General features: G+C 37.4%; 1 protein-coding gene across 5 annotated transcripts in view; it reads right to left on the reverse strand.

The window, feature by feature from the left end:
* ZNF618 (zinc finger protein 618) overlaps positions 1–8,203 on the reverse strand; it is a 196,651-nt gene extending 188,448 nt beyond the window's left edge. For all 5 annotated transcript variants that reach the window (XM_089675153.1, XM_089675152.1, XM_089675151.1 and 2 more), the window contains exon 1: positions 8,077–8,203. The gene's annotated coding sequence lies outside the window, so the exon portion shown is untranslated. The remainder of the gene's footprint in view (positions 1–8,076) is intronic.
* Between the last annotated feature and the right edge of the window lie 11,851 nt (positions 8,204–20,054).

Here is a 20,054-nt window from a genome sequence, read left to right on the forward strand (position 1 = left end):
TGATAAAGAGAGGTAAGTATCAGTCGTGAGTGTTTATATATATATATATATATATATATACACACACACACACATATATACATAAATACACACACACACATATACATACACGGTGGCATCAAAAGTTTGGAGGCTAGCTCTGTTTAGAAGAAAGTACTTTTATTTATTGACATTTACACACTATCACCTTCAAAACAGTCCCCTTGCACAGCAATACAGCGTTCCTGCCACCTCTAGAATGTGCCCTGGAAGCCTTCTTTTCGAAGCGTGTCAAGCACCTTCTGCTATATGGATCTCCGCAATGTTGTCAAAACGGCGACCATTGAGCTGGATCTTCATCTTCGGGAGGAGAGCAAAGTCCCCAGGAGCCCAATCTGGAGTAGGGTGGGTGCAGAAGTGAGATCATTGCAGCCTGGAGAAGAACCACGCAGCAACCTGGCGCATGTTCAATTCACACGTGAGGATTGTCTGGAGTGTCCCGTATAACACACCGACAATGGCAGCAATGTCGTGGATTGTTCTCAGATGATCATCATGCACAAGTTGCCTAACGGTTTTGACATTTCGATATTTTCAGGGGTTTAGCTCGCTGAAGGTCTTCCTGATCTCATGTCGTCTTCCAGTGATGTTATTCCACTCTTGAAGCGTGCGTACCAGCATGGAAGTAAACTTGCCGAATCATGTCAAACGTCTATGTGGCAGATTTGCCCAGTTTCACTCAGAATTTCACATTTGGCCTTTGTTCTAACTTGCTGCCCATGATGAAATAGCAGATGTGGTAATGCACGTGGTCAGACTAGCATCAGTTGCCCAGCTCCTGATGTACACAGGATGACATCTTTTTGCATACTGACTTATGAAGGTCGGTGCTCCCAGTGACTGTGTGTGCAGCCTTGTGCTGCCATCTGTTGGCATGTTACAAAACTAATCTTGAACCTTTTTGATACCACTTTGTATATATACACACACACAAACACTAACTGTGGTACTTGCCCCTCTTATTAACAGGTCAAATAATTTGACAACCCAGACAGGCCCCATCACTAATATCAGCACGAAAGATCATACAGATTCCATATCGATAAATGCAACATTCTGATGAATGGATCAACCAGGGTCATTTATGAAAAGGAGTATTATGAGAAACTGAACACAGAGGCCTTGAAGCCAAATAAACCCTCCTATCCTTTACAGCACGGGTGCAAAACTGGTGGCCCTCCAGCTGTTGCCAAGCTACAAGTCCCATGGGGCATTGCAAGATTGACAGCTACAAGCATGACTCCCAAAGGTAGAGGCATGATGGGACTTGTAGTTTTGCAACAGCTGGAGGACTGCCATTTTGACACCCCTGCTTTACAGCCAAGGAACCTCCCATCTTAGCCTCTGCTTGATCTGCAACTGCCACAGTGCTGCACACATGATCAGTTATGACTCCGGCCATTTGATGGTTTGACAGTTTGGTTGAGAGCAAAAGCCAACATCACAGTTAGCATTCCCTGAATATGCTTTTTCTGCTGCTTCATTCCTCTGCTATCAGTATGAATTGCTTTTGACAAGTTTTCCTGACACCAAGAGAAAAATGGTGACAGGGGAGGGAGCTTAACAAGATTGACAGCCTCAGCTCTGTTCCTGTGAGCTGTGTAGAGGGGGGGGGGGTGTCTCTTCCCTCAAATCAGCTCTCAGAACTCTCCTCACTGAGCTCTGCAGAGTGCAACTTCAGTTCTCCGCCCACTTTTTTTGACAACTCTGCAAGCTTTATATATTCAGCACTTTCAACAAGGGGTAGAGAAGACTGCAGATAAACAGGTACAACATATGTAGGAGATTTGTTTAATCTCTGTGTATCACCTGAGGCCAGTCACTTCACTGTAAAGGCCTACAAACACTTTACATAAATGCGTGTAGTTCCACTTTAATAAAATATATTGGGGTTGATTTACTAAAATTGGAGAGTGCAAAATATGGTGCAGCTCTGCACAGAAACCAATCAGATTCAGTATTTTTTTGTCAAAGCTTAAAGTGTTACTAAACCCAGGACCCTGCATTCACAATATCTGGTCTCACCCAGTACACAGAACATGGAAATGCAATTATTTTAGTAAATATAAACTGCTAAATACCTTTTCTCATCAGCAGTTATAGCAGTCTTGTGACTTCTATCAGTGTCCAGCAGAGCACTGGTTAAAGCTTGTAGGAGGAGTTTCCTTTCTGCTCTAGGAGGATGTAAAACCCTGACCTCTGTCTGAACAGTGCTGATTGGCCCTGTGCTGATCACATGCACTTTCCCATGAAAAAAAAAAAACCCTCTCTAGAAATACACACTAAACTGAGCATGTGCAGAATGGCTACCGGTTCACTCTGTGTTATCAGGAGATAAGACGTGGACATTTGAACAAGCGGAGGAGCAGAGGGGATCAAACGGCCTTTTTACACAATGTAGAGGATTAACCCCTTATGTTCTACAGTGAATATAACAAGCATGCTTTACTGCACATACAGGCTGATGTTACTGTTGTGGGTTTAGTAACACTTTAATTGAACATGCTGACGTTAGAAGCTGATTGGCTAGCATGCACAGCTGCACCAGATTTTGCACCCTCCAGTTTTAGTAAATCAACCCCAAGGCGTATGTGGAATGCATCTATGTAGCACCCGAATGGGCCCAGTATGTTTTCAATCTATTAGACAATTCTCAGAATACCAGAAGAAAATAAAAGGGAAAAAAATTCTACAGAAAGAAAAAAACAAAGGCAGCCAGCATGGTAAACCACAACATATACATTTTATGTTTCTGGGTTTAATACCATTTTAACTATCCAGAGACACACATGACAACATTGACCCTACAGCTTGGATCATAAAAGATTCTCAAGGCTAACCCCTACCAGAAATAAAATGTCAGTTCTGCTTACTCATTGATGGTTTCATTTGCTCACTCCTACCTTCACCAAACTCTCAGACTCCAATGGTGAAACATCCTTTTGGTAGTTTGTGTCTTGATCCATCCCACATGACCAGGGCACAGATGTCACTTCAATACAGCTGGCCTTCCCCATTGTTCATGGCACATTATGTAGACTGACACCATCAATTTCACTCTGTCATGGTTACAGCAGCTAGTTGGGACTTCTGGTAAAAAGATCTCATGCAGACCAAATGGCCAGAAGCAACCCAAAACTGAAATATCAGTCTAGCGGAAGTCACGCGATGTGACATAACGCGTAGGGTGGGCCGATGACGCCAAGCCGCTAAACCGAGCAGCCATCTTGGAAATTCCTGAACACATTGAAACAAGGTTTTTTACAGTGGTGTCTCAGCAGGACACTTTTAAATGTGAGTGCACTTTGTTTTTTTTTAATAAATCACACTATATTTAAGCACTACACCATGGCAAGTATTTCTGTTTATATATGCGGAGGATATGTGGGATAACAATCCAAAACTTAAATATCAGACTAGAGGAAATCACGCGACGTGACGTAACGCGTAGGGTGGGCTGATGACGTCAAGCCGCTAAACCGAGCAGCCATCTTGGAAATTCCTGAACACATTGAAACAAGGTTTTTACTGTGGACACTTTTAAATGTGAGTGCACTTTGTTTTTTTAAATAAATCACACTATATTTAAGCACTACACCATGGCAAGTGTTTCTGTTTATATATGCGGAGGATATGTGGGATAACAATCCAAAACTTAAACATCAGACTAGAGGAAATCACGCGATGTGACGTAACGCGTAGGGTGGGCTGATGACGTCAAGCTGCTAAACCGAGCAGCCATCTTGGAAATTCCTGAACACATTGAAATAGAATTGAAACAAGGTTTTTACTGGGGACACTTTTAAATGTGAGTGCACTTTGTTTTTTTTAACAATTCACACTATGTTTAAGTACTACATCATGTCAACCCTTTGTTTACATATGCGGAGGATATGTGGGATAACAACCCAAAACTGAAATGTCAGACTAGCGTGACTTCCGACACTTTTAAATGTGAGTGCACTTTGTTTTTTTTAATAAATCACACTATATTTAAGCACTACACCATGACAAGTGTTTCTGTTTATATATGCGGAGGATATGTGGGATAACAATCCAAAACTTAAATATCAGACTAGCAGAAGTCACGCGACCTGACGTAACGTGTAGAGTGGGCCGATGACATCAAGCCGCTAAAATGAGCAGCCATCTTGGAAATTCCTGAACATACTGAAATTGCATTGAAACAAGGTTTTTTACTGTGGTGTCCCAGCGGGACACTTTTAAATGTGAGTGCACTTTGTTTTTTTTTAATACATCACACTATATTTAAGCACTACACCATGGCAAGTGTTTCTGTTTATATATGCGGAGGATATGTGGGATAACAACCCAAAACTTAAATATCAGACTAGAGGAAATCATGCGACGTGACGTAACGCGTAGGGTGGGCTGATGACGTCAAGCCGCTAAACCGAGCAGCCATCTTGGAAATTACTAAACACATTGAAATAGAGATGAAACAAGGTTCTTACTGCGGTGTCCCAGCAGGACACTTTTAAATGTGAGTGCACTTTGTTTTTTTTTAATAAATCACACTATATTTAAGTACTACACCATAGCAAGCCTTTCTGTTTACATATGCGGTATATATGTGGGATAAAGAGGAGACAAGTCCGTTTGCAGCAGAGTGAGGAGGAGAGTGGAGCCATCTATACCGTATACCTACCCGGGTTAAAAGGGAAAGGCGGTATTTGACATATGCAATTGGGTCATATAAGGAGGTGAGAGTATATCTGTATGTCTCTGGTGGAGGAGCACCTTTAAGAATACATGTGGATATAAGGAATAAAGAGCACCTGTTTGGGAATATATCATAGAGGCATGGATAATAATCACATGAAGGACTTTTAAGTTAATATCATTGTATTCACAAGTGGTTAATTATAATCATTGTATTCACAAGTGATTAATTATCATGTTTTGGAAGTTTTTGATGTATATAAGGATATAGGGATATATGCGCGGCACTAATATATGATATATCAGACTAGAGTAGCTGGTCTCTTGTACCCACGGAGGTCATGTTCACTGACTTTTAGTCTGATACTACATTATTGTCACATGTTGTTGCACATTTGCCCATTCCAAATAGGCTGCCTTACTGCAACGGGCCTAAATAGGGCAACAGTACCTTTTTTTTTTTGTTTCCAGCACATCACAACGCATAGATGGTTGCATCAGGAACATGCACTGAAGAGCCACTCAAAATAATATATGAACGTATAAATAAAACAAAACAAAAAAAAAACATTTTTTTTAAAATATATATGTTTTATTAATATTAGGTTTGCTTCTTTTGCAATAATTACTTGTATAGAGAACAAAAAATAATAATCCCAAAAAACAACTGCCAAAGGCAATTATACACAGTTCACATTTAGATGAGAAAGTTGGCGTTTGACTGCCAACCAACAGGGTGGAAAAAAATGCAGCACCTATGCAGCTGAAAATAACTGGCAAAGCTATGGAAAATTCTACATAGATCACATTTTGTCAATGGCATGGAAACATCTCAACACAAACCAATCTGAGTTTAAAAAAAGAAAAAAAAAAAAAAAGTATGGTAAAAAAAAAATGTACCGGTATATATTTCTTTTTTTCCCCTGTTTATATACATATACACACACACACACACACACACAAAGATATGCTGCAACTGAAGCAAAAAAACCAAACTGCTCATAAAAATACATAAAAATTGGACATATTTATGATTGAGGTTAAATTAAACACTCAAATGTGGCTTGCGTGATAAATGGAGAAATCAATAAACTGAATATTACAAAAAAGGACAGCCTGTCAACACTGAAACTTCTAATCTCTCATGGGAGCTTTTCCTCAATCCGCTGATGATAATTTCACACCATTTTCATCTTTGCACCAATATCAAGCATAAATTATTGACAAATATGAACAAACATACATGGAGCTGACAATTTGCTGAGAGCTCAAGAAATCCTTCCAATTATCACACTTTCAGCTCAACGATTACAAACAAAATTTAAAAAAAAAGAAAATGGCAGTTATGTTATAACCACAACTTCATTTGTAAAATTTAGTTCATTTTTCATTCTACCAGACAATAATCTAAGCAGTCACTAGATATGTCAATTCTGAAAAAAAAACTGTCAAAACATTTAAATATAAACTCAAATATTTACAACCAAAAGACATCTCCAACTACCCCAGCTGTACACGTGATAAGGGTTTGGTTACAATTTCAAACATTTATTCTCTCCCTCTCTGTATATGTGTGTGTGCGTGTATATATATATAAATATATATGTGTATATATATATATATATATATATATATATATATATATATATATATATCACAAACATACACACAATATTATAAATAAAATGGGAAAAATTGAGCTTTTCAAATATAAAAAAATTAAATATAAAGATTGAGCATTTAAATATTTAAAAAAAAAGTCCATGGATCCATTCTGTAAAATTCTGCAAACATATATAACACAAATTCCACATGGATACAGCAATGCCTAATTCATCAAATTGCAATTCTATTTTCAAGACAACAAAATAAAAATCAAAGAAAAGGCAAAATCTTGAGCTATAGAAGAACTACAAAATATGGCTTCATTTCCTGTACTGAAAACCAGAACAAACAAAACCAGTTAAAATAAATTTAATTCAATATGGCAGACACTGGTTGAATAAAAAGTGTCACCAGCGTATTGCAAGGGCTGATGGATACTCAGCATTCAATGGTAACTCTTCCATCTATCTCTGGCTTTTTTTTTTTTTTTTTTTTTAATTAGACCATAAAGCTCGCTTTCAGTGGATTTCACATCCAGACAAAATTTAATTTAGCTCCCTAAATAGATTCCATGCAGTCAGCATCGAAACTTGAACCATTGTCCCAGAGAAAAATGACAAAACAAAATCTTTTTCAGAATATTACAAATAAACTGCAAATGCACACAAAATATTCTTCATTTTTCAAAAAACTGGAATTCTTAAATCTAAATTTGCATGGGTGTGCCTCCACCACACTGAACGTTGCAGGTTATGTTTTTCCAGTGCAGAATTTTCTACAGCTCCATCAGCAAAATGATTTTTTTTTTCTCTAGAAGCATCTCATCTTAAAAAAAATAAATAATAATAATAATCATTGAAAACTCCTATTTCTCCCCATGAAACACTACACTGGATCTACATCATTATGCAGCTGAACAGGATTCCTAAAATTGTTAGAGGGGAAAAAAAATGTTGCATTGAAATAAATTCAGATTTGTAAAAAAAAAAAATATATATATATAGGATTTGAAGAATGATGGAGGATTTAAAAGGACATCAGGAAAATTTCCCATCATGAAATGTGACGGATGCCCCCCACCCCCTCCTCTCTTCCCCAATCCATCAAATGGCAAACTCAGGAAATTAAAGTTTGAGATTAAAAAAAAAGAGAGAGAGAGAAATAATTGTTTATTTCAGGCTGAATTTGTGGTTTTGTGGGGAAGTCGCCCTGTAGGTGGCGTTGTTTTAATGAAATAAATCTGCCGTTTCAGAAAAGAGAAAAAAAAATTGGAAAAATTGAGAGAGAGAAATCAGGCCTGAGAAGGGGGGGAGGGGCCCGGCTAATGGGGGGCTGTGTGGGGTACATCTCCAAGATGCTGCACCCCCAGGCTGGATTTTGATGAGAAAAGTAGAAAACTTGAAAACATTTTTTTTTTGCAAAATTATATTTTGCAAAATTGAAAGAAGGGGGGGCAGGGTGTGCATGGTGGAAGGGGGAGGGGGTGGCCAACAGAGACCCTCTCCCCGGGGGGGGGGGGGCACAGAGTTGGGGGGATGATGACACCCCCACCCCCCTCCTTCCCAACGCGCACGCTGCACCCTCGATTGCCAGGCGTTGCAGGAGCGTAGTGGGGTGTCGGAGGGAGAAGTTGGGGTTCTCGCTCCCCCTGCAGAGGATCACCTCCTCCCCCCCGGTGTCAGATGGCGGGGGGTGGGGGGGGTAATAGGAGAAGATCGTGCGGAGAGTCGAGGGGTCGGCCGATCTTACCTTGGTGGGGGGGTCGCCGGTGAAGGGGCGGCTCGGCTGGCCGGCTGGATGCGATGAGTCCCCGGCTCCCTGGCAGCCTCGGCCCGGGAGAGTTGAGCGGATCGGCTGGAGGGGGAGGAGGCGGGGGGCGGGAGGAGGAGGGGAGAGGACGGGAGGAGAGCTCTGCACACTCACTGTACCGGGCCACGGCGTCTGCCTGCGATATCATCATACACTCCATATATGTCTGGGTGTGTGTGTGCTGACCATCGATCCCCACTCGGCTCATCACACATGCCCGCCATATATACATACATACATGCAGGGGATATGTACATAACGTGTGTCTGCACTGTGTACACAAGGGGTCTATATATAGGATGTAATATATAATGTGTGTACAGGGGGTCTATATATAGAATATACTGTGTGTACAAGGGGTCTATATATAGAATATACTGTGTGTACAGGGGGTCTATATATAGGATGTACTGTATGTACAGGGGGTCTATATATAGGATGTAATATATACTGTGTGTACAGGGATCTATATATAGAATATACTGTGTGTACAGGGGGTCTATATATAGGATGTACTGTATGTACAGGGGGTCTATATATAGGATGTAATATATAATGTGTGTACAGGGGGTCTATATATAGGATGTACTGTATGTACAGGGGGTCTATATATAGAATATACTGTATGTATAATATATACTGTATGTACAGGGGATCTATATATAATGTACTGTATGTATAATATATACTGTGTGTACAGAGGATCTATATATAGGATGTACTGTATGTATAATATATACTGTGTGTACAGGGGGTCTATATATAGAATATACTGTGTGTACAAGGGGTCTATATATAGAATATACTGTGTGTACAGGGGGTCTATATATAGAATATACTGTGTGTACAGGGGGTCTATATATAGAATATACTGTGTGTACAGGGGGTCTATATATAGAATATACTGTGTGTACAGGGGGTCTATATATAGGATGTACTGTATGTATAATATATACTGTGTGTACATGGGATCTATATATAATGTACTGTATGTATAATATACTGTATACTGTGTGTACGGGGGGTCTATATATAGGAGATACTGTATGTATAATATATACTGTGTGTACAGGGGATCTATATATAATGTACTGTATGTATAATATATACTGTGTGTACAGGGAATCTATATATAGGATGTACTGTATGTATAATATTTACTGTGTGTACAGGGGATCTATATATAATGTACTGTATGTATAATATATACTGTGTGTACAGGGGATCTATATATAGGATGTACTGTATGTATAATATATACTGTGTGTACAGGGGATCTATATATAATGTACTGTATGTATAATATATACTGTGTGTACAGGGGATCTATATATAATGTACTGTATGTATAATATATACTGTGTGTACAGGGGATCTATATATAATGTACTGTATGTATAATATATACTGTGTGTATAGGGGATCTATATATAATGTACTGTATGTATAATATATACTGTGTGTACATGGGATCTATATATAATGTATTGCATGTATAATATATACTGTGTGTACAGGGGATCTATATATAATGTACTGTATGTATAATATATACTGTGTGTACAGGGGATCTACATATAATGCCCTCACATTCCTTCTGTACTGAAAGTATTGTAATTATACTGTCTCCCTTATGTTGTAAAGTGCTGCACAAACTGTTGGCGCTATATAAATCCTGTATAATAATAATAATATTGTATGTATAATATATACTGTGTGTACAGGGAATCTATATATAGGATGTACTGTATGCATAATATATACTGTGTGTACAGGAGATCTATATATAGGATGTACTGTATGTATAATATATACTGTGTGTACAGGGGTTCTATATAAAATGTACTGTATGCATAATATATACTGTGTGTGTATAGGGGGTCTATATATAATGTACTGTATGTATAATATATACTGTGTGTACAATGTATAGACAGGGGGTCCATATATAGGATGTATTGTATGTATAATATATACTGTGTGTATAGGGGATCTATATGTATTGGATATATAGGATGTACTGTATGTATAATATATACTGTATGTACAGGGGATCTATATATAATGTACTGTATGTATAATATATACTGTGTGTACAGAGGGTCTATATATAGGATGTACTGTATGTATAATATATACTGTGTGTACAGAGGGTCTATATATAGGATGTACTGTATGTATAATATATACTGTGTGTACAGAGGGTCTATATATAGGATGTACTGTATGTATAATATATACTGTGTGTACAGAGGGTCTATATATAGGATGTACTGTATGTATAATATATACTGTGTGTACAGGGAATCTATATATAGGATGTACTGTATGTATAATATATAATGTGTGTACAGGAGATCTATATATAATGTACTGTATGGATAATATATACTGTGTGTACAGGGGATCTATATTTAGGATATACTGTATGTATAATATATACTGTGTGTACAGGTGTCTATATATAATGTACTGTATGTATATTATATATACTGTGTGTACAGGGGATCTATATATAGGATGTACTGTATGTATAATATATACTGTGTGTACAGGGGATCTATATATAGGATGTACTGTATGTATAATATATACTGTGTGTACAGGGGTCTATATATAATGTACTGTATGTATAATATATAATGCGTGTGTACAGTGTATAGACAGGGGTTCTATATAAAATGTACTGTATGCATAATATATAATGTGTGTACAGGGGATCTATAAATGTACTGTATGTATAATATATACTGTATGTACAGGGGGTCTATATATAATGTACTGTATGTATAATATATACTGTGTGTACAATGTATAGACAGAGGGTCCATATATAGGATGTTATGTATGTATAATATATACCGTGTGTATAGGGGATATATATATATTGGATATATATAGGATGTACTGTATGCATAATATATACTGTATGTACAGGAGATCTATATATAATGTACTTTATGTATAATATATACTGTGTGTACAGGGGATCTATATATAATGTACTGTATGTATAATATATACTGTGTGTATAGGGGATCTATATATAGGATGTACTGTATGTATAATATATACTGTGTGTATAGGGGATCTATATATAATGTACTGTATGTATAATATATACTGTGTGTATAGGGGATCTATATATAGGATGTACTGTATGTATAATATATACTGTGTGTATAGGGGATCTATATATAGGATGTACTGTATGTATAATATATACTGTGTGTATAGGGGATCTATATGTAGGATGTACTGTATGTATAATATATACTGTGTGTATAGGGGATCTATATATAGGATGTACTGTATGCATAATATATACTGTATGTACAGGGGATCTATATATAGGATGTACTGTATGTATAATATATACTGTGTGTACAGGAGATCTATATATAGGATGTACTGTATGTATAATATATACTGTATGTACAGGGGATCTATATATAGGATGTACTGTATGTATAATATATACTGTGTGTACAGGAGATCTATATATAGGATGTACTGTATGTATAATATATACTGTGTGTACAGGGGTCTATATATAATATACTGTATGTATAATATATACTATGTGTGTACAGTATATAGACAGGGGATATTTATATAATGTACTGTATGTTTAATATATACTGTGTGTACAGGGGATCTATATATATAGGATGCACTGTATGTATAATATATACTGTGAGTACAGAGGATATACTGTATTTATAATGTAATGTGTGCATGATATACTGTATACTGTGTGTACAGGGGATCTATATATAGGATGTACTGCAGTTATAATATATACTGTGTGTACAGGGGGTCTATATATAATGTACTGTATGTATAATATATACTGTATGTACAGGGGATCTTTATATAATGTACTGTATGTTTAATATATACTGTGTGTACAGGGGATCTATATATAATGTACTGTATGTATAATATATACTGTGTGTACAGGGGATCTACATATAATGTACTGTATGTATAATATATACTGTGTGTACAGGGGATCTATATATAATGTACTGTATGTTTAATATATACTGTGTGTACAGGGGATCTATATATATAGGATGCACTGTATGTATAATATATACTGTGTGTACAGAGGATATACTGTATTTATAATGTACTGTGTGCATGATATATATTGTGTGTACAGGGGATCTATATATAATGCACTGTATGTATAATATATACTGTGTGTACAGGGGATCTACACATAGGATGTACTGTATGTATGATATATACTGTGTGTAAAGGGGATCTATATATAGGATGTACTGTATGTATAATATATACTGTGCACAGGGGGTATATATATATATATATATATATATATATATATATAAAATGTACTGTATACATGATATTTAATGTGTATACAGGGAATCTATATATAAACTACTGAATGTATATTTTATACTGTGTTCACCGGGGATATACTGTATATATAATGTACTGTATGTATTATATATATATGTGTGTACTGGGTGATCTATATATTAGTTATCCAGTACACCCTATATATATAGTGTGTCCTTCTACACAGTATATATTATACATTCAGTATATGATAAATATTATATATATATATATATAAAAATGTATGTATAATATAGGCAAAAAATATACTGTATGTATAGGGCAGTGGTGGGCAACCTTTTTTTTCAACTGAGCCAAATCTCGCCAAAACCATGATTGAAATTTATTTTGAGAGCCACATTTTTAAAACTGAAAATACATCTCCCATATAGTAATTCATCCCCCATAGTAATTCATCCCCCATATAGTAATTCATCCCCCATAGTGTAATTCATCCCCCATAGTAATTCATCCCCCATATAGTAATTCATCCCCCATCGTAATTCATCCCCCATAGTAATTCATCCCCCATAGTAATTCATCCCCCATATAGTAATTCATCCTCCATATAGTAATTCATCCCCCATATAGTAATTCATCCCCCATAGTAATTCATCCCCCATATAGTAATTCATCCCCCATAGTAATTCATCCCCCATATAGTAATTCATCCCCCATAGCAATTCATCCCCCGTATAGTATTTCATCCCCCGTATAGTATTTCATCCCTCATATAGTATTTCATCCCTCATATAGTATTTCATCCCCCATATAGTAATTCATCCCTCATATAGTATTTCATCCCTCATATAGTATTTCATCCCCCCATATAGTATTTCATCCCTCATATAGTATTTCATCCCTCATATAGTATTTCATCCCTCATATAGTAATTCATCCCTCATATAGTATTTCATCCCTCATATAGTATTTCATCCCCCCATATAGTATTTCATCCCTCATATAGTAATTCATCCCTCATATAGTATTTCATCCCTCATATAGTATTTCATCCCCCCATATAGTAATTCATCCCTCATATAGTATTTCATCCCTCATATAGTATTTCATCCCCCCATATAGTAATTCATCCCTCATATAGTAATTCATCCCTCATATAGTAATTCATCCCCCATATAGTAATTCATCCCTCATATAGTAATTCATCCCTCATATAGTATTTCATCCCCCCATATAGTATTTCATCCCCCCATATAGTATTTCATCCCCCCATATAGTATTTCATCCCCCATATAGTAATTCATCCCCCATAAAGTAATTCATCCCTCATAAAGTAATTCATCCCTCATATAGTATTTCATCCCCCCATATAGTATTTCATCCCTCATATAGTAATTCATCCCTCATATAGTATTTCATCCCTCATATAGTATTTCATCCCCCCATATAGTAATTCATCCCTCATTAAGTAATTCATCCCTCATAAAGTAATTCATCCCTCATATAGTATTTCATCCCCCACAGTACTATCCCCCCCCCCTTCTAGTAAGCCAAGTCCCCCGTGTCAATTCACTTACCTTTTGCGTTCCTCTCGCTGTCTTCCCGCGCCGTTCGGGTCTTCAGGGCGGACTGTGAGAGGAGCCTAGCTCCCCTCCCCTCACGTTCGGCACGCTGCCCCGCCTACACACATCCTGACAGCCACATCCGCGGGCCGGATTAAAAGGTCCGCGCGGACTTTTGGGGCTGCCAACCGAGAGGAGGCAGGGGAGCGGCCGACCGAGAGGAGGGAGGGGAGCAGGCGCCCGGCACACAGAAGAGCCGCATTAGAGTGGGTAAAGAGCCGCATGTGGCTCGCGAGCCGCGGCTTGCCGACCACTGGTATAGGGTATCTATATATTATGTGCTGTATGTATAATATATACTGTATGTTCAGGGAATCTATATATAGGGTGTACTGTATGTATAATATATACTTTGTGTACAGGGGAGATCAATATATTATATATCCAATATACCCTATATAAACTATATATCCCCCACACAGTATATATTATACATACAGGACATTTTAGATAAATACACATAATATAACGTAATGTATGTATAATTTAGGTATAAAATATATTGTTTGTACAAGGGATCTATATATATGATGTCCTGTATGTATAATATATAGTGTGGGTGTATAATATATACTGTGTGTATGCAGTGGGGGATATATTTATTTATATATATATATATATATATATTTATATATATATATATATATATATATATATACACACACATATACAGTATACATACACACACAGTATACAGTATATATAATGTATTGTATGTATAATATATATTGTATGTGTGTGTACTGAGAGATACAAATATTATACTTCCAGTTCTCTCTGTACACACACGTGTATATACTATACATACAGAAAAAGCCGCTCTCCAAATGCGAGGAGAAATTCTCTAGCAGCGAGCACAGATGATGGAGCGGCTGCGCTCCAAGCCTCATCGTGAAGCAGAGTTCCGATTACCGAGTTCCGGCTTCTTCGGCACCGCCGCTGAGGGGACAGGTGCAAGAGAGGTCCGCTCTCCTCCGCTGAGAGGAGACACCCTCTCCACCGCCGTGGGGGGCTCAAGCAGTAAGTACTGTATACACGTCATATCACTATAACAGAGTACAGGGGAGCTGGGATATACATTACTGAGTAATGTATACCCCAGCTCCCCTGTACTCCATTATAGTGATATGACATGTATACAGTAATGTATATCCCAGCTCCCCTGTACTCCATTATAGAGATATGACATGTATACAGTAATGTATATCCCAGCTCCCCTGTACTCCATTATAGAGATATGACATATGACATGTATACAGTAATGTATACCCCAGCTCCCCTGTACTCCATTTTAGTGATATGACATGTATACAGTAATGTATATCCCAGCTCCCCTGTACTTCATTATAGAGATATGACATGTATACAGTAATGTATATCCCAGCTCCCCTGTACTCCATTATAGAGAAATGACATATGACATGTATACAGTAATGTATATCCCAGCTCCCCTGTACTCCGTTATAGTGATGTGATATGTATACAGTAATGATTACTGTATACATGTCATATCACTTTATTTTTTAAATAAAAGTGGGCTGACAAGTTCTGGACTGTAGTGATTTTGACTCAGAAATTATTAAAAGAAAAATTATTCCTCAAAAGATAGTTATGAGGCCAGCTGTTATCTGTCAGACAGTTTTGTAAAATCTAAGTATGACCTGTTCAGGAAACCATTTCAAACAAGATCGAATGGAAAAGACCTGCTTGAAATACAATGAAGCCAAATAACATCCAACCTTGTGAAAGAGCTGAGGTAGACAAAAGAGAGTCATAAATGATAATTGTAGGAGACTGTCTTCTTTACATACAGCTTTGTGAGACCTGAGAGAAACAACGTAAGGCCTTGCAGAATATTTACTAGCCAAGCAAGCCATCGAGGATGTCACAAATGCCTATTCAGAAGAGGAGATCAGGCTATGCCAGGAATCCACACCACATCGGTTTTAAATGAGTTATATGTCTAAGGAAAAATAAGTGTTTACCATAATTACATAAGACAATATACACTTCCTAAACTCACCTAATCCATGAACTTTGCACTCAATTCTTGAGAAAAAACTGGATTTAAATTGAAGACTGGCATAAACTTCAACTGAAATATCCATCACACCATATGGATATACGAGGACACTGAGGTCAACGTAGCCTCCCTGGCGGTATTCCCGAGTGTAGCTCGGGGTAAAGTTTCAGTACCACAAGCGGTAACCCCGAGCTACACTTGGGCTTACCATGCGGCGCTGTTCCGCGATCCCTCGATCACTTACCTTGTCCTGCGCTCCCGCGATGTCCCTCCTGCAGTGTCCCCGGCAATGTAATCCGGCGGATGCCGGCATCTTTCATCTGGGTTCCGTCCCTCGGGATGTATGGGGAGCGGAACGACGGGAAATTTGAAAATGACAAAAAGTGACATTCACTAAAATCACATAGTAAAACATTACTGTATCAAACCATTTCACATACATTTTGTCCCAAGTGCTTTGTCCTGTGCCCTGCCTGCATTTTTACTGTTCTTTCTGCCTGGAAACTGAGAAACGTCCATGGCGTCCAAAAAGCGTCCCTTTAGGTCAAAAGCGGTTTGAGAACAGCGATAGTAAATCAGAACCACTTGCCGAATTGAATGATAATGATTCGTGGGAAAACTCGTCATCAGACACTGAAAACGATTTTGCGACTTTGCTCAGTGATGTGCGAAATTGGCGCTATATTTCAAATTTCAGTGTTTTTGGTTTGATTATATTATTGAAATAAATGTATTATTATTATTTTTTATGATTATTTATTAAATTATAATTTATGATTTTGTGTTTCAAGTTTTATCCTACCCGGGATGTTTACTAGACTCTTGTTCGGACAGATTTCAGTGAGTTATTCCTAAAACTTATATTCCTACAATATAAAACGCCAAATTTCCATGCAAAATAATGGTACCGCTTTCAGCACCAAAAATCTGAAATAATCATACCGCCAGGGAGGTTAATAAAGTTGGAAACTACAAAAGGATCATTAAGTCATGAGGACATATGAGATGGATTGTGATTTGGGGGAAACTATATTTCAAAACAAATGCAAACAACATATATGTACCTCCATCAGGATATAAAGAGAGATATGACATATATAACATGAAGGACGAGTAAAACGTGCAAGATCTGATTTAATGCCATAACAAATTATGGAAATGTTATATGAAGATCTACCATTTTCAGGACAAAGGTTAAACATCAAGATACAACTCACACATAAGGAAGATGAGCCACTAAGTCAACTAATATATATATATATATGTATAGACCTTATCTAAAAGAGATATTGAGAAAAGCCACTTTCATATCTCAGTAGGACACATAATTTTATGAATAGAACCTTCATCATCCCTAGGGATCACCATTTCATTCATGGAACTTGACTGCCCCCAATGGACAGGTAAAGAACTTCCAGAATAAACGGCATTCTGACCGTCCAATCGTCAAATACCATGGGAGGTCTTATAAGACAATGGACATTTAATATATATATATATATATCTATATATATGTGAGACAGGAAAAAGAGGGAAAGCTGGAAAAATAAACGCTGAAAATACTCTGATACCTGAGATATACTCTGCTATACTTTGAAAAATCTACAAGAACAGAAACTTACCTTGAAATTTTGCCTGCTGAAACTATTTTTGAAAACCTGCTATTTTTGAAGACCAACGATCTGAAGAACCACTCTATTTTTGAAAATCTAATTTTGAAGAACTGATTTTTAAAAGAAGCTATCTCCACCAAAGAGGAACTTTTTGCTGGTAATCCAATTTTTACTCATTGCTGACGAAAGACATTTTTCCCGCAACTGTAATCTCACCGGAAGATCTCAGAGAACCTAATTCTGGGAGTGGTGAGAATTGTATCAAAATACCATAATTTTTATACTTTTAAAATTGACTAGAACCTTAATCGTAATTCTAGTGTGCTAGTTATATTGAGATTGTGCATAGATACATAAATTGCATGGTGTAGGGAGATTGGTTGACTAAAAATTGCTTTAACTATTTTGGGTACTGATATTGTATTGCATTCTAACCTATCTGAAGTGTTTTGCAGTGCATATTTTATCAGGAATATTTTCCTAATTCCCTTCGGCCGCAGGAATTGGAAATTATATCTTGAGCACTAACTATTAAATACTAACCACTCTAAGAACTGTTTTATCATTGTGGTGATATATATTTTGTGTTTTAAGCCCATAGAGAGTATTGTGATATATTTTTGATTGTGTGTAAGCAATACTCATCACCAGTAGTTCCATTTGTATTAACCTCCCTGGCGGTATGATTATTTCAGATTTTTGTGCTGAAAGCGGTACCATTATTTTGCATGGAAATTTGTCGTTTTATATTGTAGGCCTGTAATTCTTAGGAATAACTCACTGAAATCTGTCCGAACAAGAGTCTAGTAAACATCCCGAGTAGGATAAACTTGAAACACAAAATCATAAATTATAATTTAATAAATATTCATAAAAAATAATAATATAATAATACATTTAATTCAATAATATAATCAAGCCAAAAACACTGAAATTTGAAATATATAGCGCCAAGTTCGCACACCGCTGAGCAAAGTTGCAAAATTGTTTTCAGTGTCTGATGCTGAATTTCCCCACAAATCATTATCACTCAATTCTGCAAGTGGTTCTGATTTACTATCGCTGTTCTCTAGCTGGTCTAAAACTACCTTTGACCTAAAGGGACGCTTTTTGGATGCCATGGACATTTCTCAGTTTCCAGGCAATAAGAACCGTAAAAATGCAGGCAGAGCACAGGACAAAGCACTCGGGACAAAATGTATGTGAAATAGTTTGATACAGTAATGTTTTACTATGTGATTTTAATGAATGTCACTTTTTGTCATTTTCAAATTTCCCGCCGTTCCGTCCCCGTACATCCCGACGCTCGCAGCGGACAGAAGACAGATTACATTGCTGGGGACACTGCAGGAGGGACATCGCGGGAGAGCAGGACAAGGTAAGTGATCGAGGGATCGCGGAGTAGCGCCGCATGGTAGCTCGGAGTTACCGCTTGTGGTACTGAAACTTTACCCGGAGCTACACTCGGGAATACTGCCAGGGAGGTTAATACATAAATAAATTATTTATCAAATGGGCAATATTTGTGTATATGGTAAGAAATCACATTGGTGAAAAGAACTCAAAGAAAAGTACAGTGTGGTGATAAATTATTAAGGTGTCTACAGTATATTCTTGGATTATTAATTAAGTTATTTGCCATATTTATCGTCTGGAGGCACTGCAATATATTGCATACGGAGTTGGACACTGCCCGATTTATTTAAATGAATTATCTCAAAGACCACAACAGGACCACAGTTCTTACTGCCATTGACTCACTGGGCAGCACTACACTTTAGCTAAAGTTCCTCAACAGTATCACAAGTGGTGGAGAATGTGGGCAAGCGGTGTAGTTTCCGGAGTTAAATTCAGGAACTGTTTGTGCTCTGTGGTTAAGAACCAGTGAACAGTGCAACTGTGCATTATGTGCAGCACAAGGTGTACCTGGAAGATAAAAGCCTTAAGGAAACAGTGTGGCATTTTGTTGATCTGTGAAGTGAAGTGACTGTGAGGATGAGTCAAAAAGCATAAAGAGAGGAAAATTGAGAGAAAAAGCTCTGTGGCTGGAGGGGATGTCCTCACCTGGGCAAATGCCACACATGCCTAAGCAAAGAGCAGCAGTTTTTGAGTCCATGGTGAACTTGTGTAAGTAGAACATTGCAGCAGTGATCCCAGCTACGAAAAGAGCTAAGTAGTGTGGTGAAAAACAACAGCAGTGGCACCAAAGCAGGAAATTCTTGCTGTTACCCAAGGCACCAAGGTTGAGATTATGGCATCTAACATCATACAGCCTATGCTGTCTACTGAGGAGGTCAAGGGCTTCCTGACAAAATGGTTGCCACATGG

The sequence above is a fragment of the Staurois parvus genome, unplaced genomic scaffold (genome assembly GCF_062004578.1).
Source record: "Staurois parvus isolate SC_StPar_1 unplaced genomic scaffold, SC_StPar_1.0 ptg000154l, whole genome shotgun sequence".
NCBI lineage: Eukaryota > Metazoa > Chordata > Amphibia > Anura > Ranidae > Staurois > Staurois parvus.